This window comes from Helianthus annuus, chromosome 12 (assembly GCF_002127325.2).
Source record: "Helianthus annuus cultivar XRQ/B chromosome 12, HanXRQr2.0-SUNRISE, whole genome shotgun sequence".
NCBI lineage: Eukaryota > Viridiplantae > Streptophyta > Magnoliopsida > Asterales > Asteraceae > Helianthus > Helianthus annuus.
The window spans coordinates 63,291,600-63,297,021 of NC_035444.2; positions in this window are offsets into that span (position 1 = coordinate 63,291,600).

Genomic DNA, 5,422 nt, shown 5'->3' on the forward strand with positions numbered 1-5,422 from the left:
CAAACTCTGCTCTTCAAGTTCCTCTTGATTCTGCGTTATGAATCAGCTCCCCCTTTCGGTTAACTCTTTCTCCAGGCTCCCCCTTTCTTTAAGCTTCCATGCTTTTTAGGATCGACACCTGGTTCTTTGATTACAAGCCCCCCTTGCGTCGAGCTCGTCTTCAGTCTCCCCCTTAGACTCAGCTATCGGGATCGTAATCTGGTTCAACATCTGAAAAACACAAGAATTTAACAGCGAAAGCTTTTTGAATGATCCAGAATCGAAAACCTGACTCTAAGCATAAATGTAACAATATGTAATCATCCAGGATTGTCCGACTCTACTCCCCCTATCAAATGACTTTATAAATTTGACAGTTTAAGCATCCAAAACCTCACAGATAATCATCCAAGTCCAAATTAATAACCTTGGAGATTTCACAAACTGTTTTTGATTTTTCATTTTTAACCTTCAAGATTCAAATTAATGAATTTGTTTATTTTTCAGAAACATGTTCAGTAAACTTAGATTTTAAAACTTGGCATTCAGACATCAGTCGTCGAAAATAAAGTAGAAACAAAATCTTTTTTGTATTTTACCACGTTTATGCTAAAACGTAAAACAGTAAAGAAATATTTACAGACAATATTTTTGTTTGAGTTCGCGTCAGAGGATCATATCAGTTTATGACAAATCACTAGCACCGTTGAGCTATAAACACTTTAAGTTCTAAACGATTCACTTAGATTGTCAGTATACCGATCCACTTAAATTCTCACACAAAGTTCAACTGATTCGAGATACGATATTTAGTGTTTTAGGAACTTAAACTTATTCGCGTGTCCCACCTCAGAATACACTCCCGTATCAAGATTCCTAGATTCAGTCTTACAGGTGAATATACCATATTGATATCTGTACTCTGGGTTAGTGCGAGACCTTGAGAGCTCAGGTATGAACTACCGTTCAGTCAAAGATATGAAGGCTCGACTTTCGGTGTGTCCCACTTAGGGATCTTCTTTACAACTGCACTTGATTTATATTTTTCGATTTTTTTCAACTTTTATGCAGAGGGAAAGCTTTTTAAAGCATGTAAAGTATTATACGAGGTCTAGGCCATTGCTGGCGCAAAATCAGAAGACCGGGTATAATACCCCAGATATCAAACAGCATAAAAACCTAGTATCACAGAATCAGGCAATCTCTCAAACAAGATTTCAGGGTTTACCCATATATCCAAGTGATGTTCCCCACGAGATAAGAAAGTTATTGATATTTAGGTTTATATCTGGAAATCAATCTACTAAATGTGTAAAAACCTACTGGCATATTATCAGTGAGATCGTTTGTCACATTTGACTTTCCATCTCTTAAGCGTACTATGATTGTCTATTGATATACTATCATTTCCTCTTTTTACACAAAAACTCATTTTGAATTTTCTATTGTTTTTGGCTTTTTCAAATTTTCAAATGTTTTTGTATTTTCAAAATTTTTACTCCCCGTAAAATTCAAAACATTTAAGAAAATTTGACAACCCGATGTAGATAGCTTCATCTCGCCATCCATTTTCTTCTTTACATGCTCTGTTTTGTAGAAAATACCCTCATGATTTACAACACATTGATTTTTAACAATGTTAAACCCATTTAACCACTTGTGACATAATCATGTTTGTTCAGCCGTGAGGGTTTCGGTATATTCAATCAACATATTTTTTCAATTTTTTGAATTTTAAACAAAAATTAAAAACAAACATATTTTATCATTTTTCAAATTTTAACAAAAAATAAAAACATATTTTTTGGTTTTTAAATTTTTCTATTTTTAGGGTTTTTGATTTATGGTTTATTTATGTACAGAAATGAACTCCCTGTTTTCAGTTGTAGGGACCTGCAGCCTCCTATGCTAGGCTGCTTATCTCCTCGGTTTGAAATTCATCCATCTTCAAGAGCACCTGCACATTCAACATATTCAATTACTTGAACAATGCAACCCAGGCCTGTTTGACCTTGGCTATTGTGACACAGTACGAATTGTTCAACTTCGGAAAATCTTTATCATTTTTCACAAACATCTTTTCATTCTTATCGTCAACCTTCTTGGTTGAATCAATTTCCCGATTATCACTCACAGAAGTTTGTTTCTTGACCACCCAAGCTTGTCCTTTTAAAACATTCCTTTGATAAAATCTTGAATCACTTTGAATGTTTTGTTTTGACAAATCATTTTTTGGTTTCCAGATTTGTTTTGGTTCTGAAACATTTACTTTCTGTTTCCAAATCTGTTGTGGCACAACTTTGGGTGTCGTTGGTTTAGGTTTCCAAGTTTGTTTTGATCCAAACTTGTTTGACTTCTGTGTCTTAACCTCAACTTTCCTTTCCTTTTCAGCATCAACAGGCTTCAGATTTGGACACTTTCGACCAAGATGTCCAATTTGATCACACTTAAAGCATGTTCTCTTGGAAACATCTTTAGCATGTTGTTGTTTCTTTTGAGTATAGAACTCTTCATTAGTCTGTCGACTAAATTGGAGTTCTTTCTCTTCTTCGGAACTTGTCCCATGAACAAAGTTCGTTTGTTTGTAAAAATTTGTCTTTTCATATCGTTTCTTTTGATTTTGCTTCTTTTTATAACCCAACCCAGGCTTCATGTTTTTCTTTTTGTAACTAGGTTTATTATAAAAAGTTTTCTTGCTCTTCCCAGCCAATTTTAAAATCTCAGACTTTTCAATTTCTACCAACTTGAAAACTTTGTCAATCTTTTCTGAAATCACATTCTGAATTGGAACTTCAATATCTGGGAATAATTTTCCCGATCCAATCATGGTATAAGCCAATCCTATCGAATCATCATTCGCATTTTTCTCAGATTTTGAATCATTAAGATAACTTTCATGAAAACTTCTCTCATTTTCATCATGTGACTCAGACTTATCTGTTTTGGTAGACTCCTCTCTTAGAACACTTTCAACAACCTTACCTACCACCTCTGAATCACCAAGATCATCAGATTTGGTGTAAGTCACATCGATGTTGTCAGGTAATTGGTCAACCATGTTAATTGCTTTTTCCACCTTTTCGCCATCATAGAATGTATAATTATTCTCCAACGGTGGTGGAACCTGATGGTATTCTGAGCCAATTCCCTTTTTGTTCTTTTCAGATTCTTTTCCATCAGGTGTGATGTTGAAAATACGTTCCAGAATGTATGAAGAAGCATCGTTGTTGGGATTGAACCCTACCAAAGGAACAGATAATTAAAGCCAAAACTGGATCAGAGAAGTGGATCCAGAATAAGCAGATGTTATGTATACAAAGTCTCTCCCCTTGAAAGTGGTTTCAACATCTACTGACCTCCTATCTACTGATCATACAAACTGCTGACCTACAACTACTGATCAAGATAAAGACTGATGAAGAACTAAAGCCCTGCTGCCCAATCTACTACCTTGAGTCAAGCACTGCTGATCATGACAAGTACTGCTGGGTTCACAGCAGTGGAAGGATGCAGCAGCAGTTTTGTTTACTTTATGTAATGTATTGTAATATCAGTAGTTAGCATAGCATAGGTTGTATAGATCAGAGGTTAGAGTTTGTTAGGAGGTTAGATGTCACTTTCATGGTGACGTCAGCTTAGATGCTTCAGTGGTTTGTTCGTGCCTATAAATAGAACAGTGCTCTGTACTGTTCTATTAGCTCTTCACCATTATCTTCCTGCACGAACAAATTCTGTGAGCTCAGGCTGAGGGGGAGTTTGTTGCATACTTGCATATTGTAATCGTTGTTGAAAATAAATTCAATCATTCAATTCAATGTTAAACTTGTATGTTAAAAGCATTTCTCCTGTTTGATTGTGAAAAGTTTGTTCCATTTTAATTCCGCTGCATAACTCATTCATCTTCATCTTATTTCAAACGTAAAACACAATCAAAACCAAACTCAGATCCTAACATTTTCAAATGCAACTCAAAATAGCAGGTTTCTTAGATCACTACCTGAAAAATGGGACACAATTGCATTTGTTACTAGAAATTCAGCTGAGTTCAAGGATCTGACCCTGACCCAACTCCATGGTAGACTCCTGACCTATGAAAGGGAGATAAACCAGAAAAGGAGGTTGCAAGAGTCTGGAAAAGTTACAGATGACTATTCATTTGGCAGCACAACTCTTTTTGGCTAGGAAGAATCTGGTAGCAGCAGTAAGGATCAGAGTTTTGATCATTTTATTGACATAACTGCTGGTTTTAACAACTCTGATCCTCACTCTGCAAATTATGCTTTCACTGCAAACTGTGAAAACCAGATGTCAGATAATCTGTGTTTTGAACTCAATGATTTGCAACATTTTGATTCCACTGACTTAGAAGAGATGGATATTTTGCATCAATTGGCTTTGCTTAGCGTTAGAACAAACAAATTCTACAAAAGAACAGGGAGAAAATTCCCAGGGCTTCATGGGAATTTAAAGGTGGGGTTGGATAAGTCAAAAATTAAGTGCTACAAGTGCAATAGGCTAGGTCATTTTGCTAGGGAATGCAGGAGTCAAACCACTGGTCCAATAATTACTCATCCCAGCTCAAACCCTAGACCACAACAACAAAGCACTATGCACTATACCCAATATACCCCTGCAGCACATGTTAACGCTGCTCACTATGCTGCAACCCCTGTGCCTGTGCATTATGTTCAAACCACTGTTCCACAAATTCAGTATGTTCAGGCCGCTGTTACTCAGGCACAGGTGCAACCTGTTGCACCTCAACAAGCTGCTCCAATAGTGGCACAACCAGATCAGCAAAGCTTTTTCACACAAGGCTTTGTTGATTGGAGCAGCATGCCTGATGAACTTGGTGATGAAAATTTTGCTCTCTATGCTTCTAATGATATTTTTGATAATGAATTTTGTTTGATGGCATTAGAGTCAATACCAGAAGGGGTAGAAACTGAAGGTGAACAGCTAAGTGCTGAAACAGTGGATGAAGTTGCTGAAGCAGTGGTTACTGCAGTTGCTGGTGAACTACTGCTGGAAGAAAATTCAGAAACCCTGATTGAACCACTGTCTGACCCTTGGTCCAAAGAAGACAAAGAGAGAGAAGAAGTGAAGAAAGCTGGTGAGGAAGACAGGAGAGCTGATGAAGAAGGTGATTATCAATGTGATTGTGCCATGATGGCTGCTGCCAAGGTAATTCCTCAAGTTCTTGAAAAACTGTGTTCAGACAAATGTATTATTGCATTTGCTAACATTAAAGAGGTAAATGAAAACCTTAGGGATAAAGTCTTGTCTGATGAAGTCAAATTTGAAAAGTCATTAAAAGAACTTAGAAACAAATTGGCTGAAAAGGAAAAAGTGACCAACAGTCTCAAAGAAGAGCAGAGCATAACCAAAACTCAACTCCAAACTATGGTAGAAAAATACCAAGTTTGCAAAAAGGAGTTGGAGT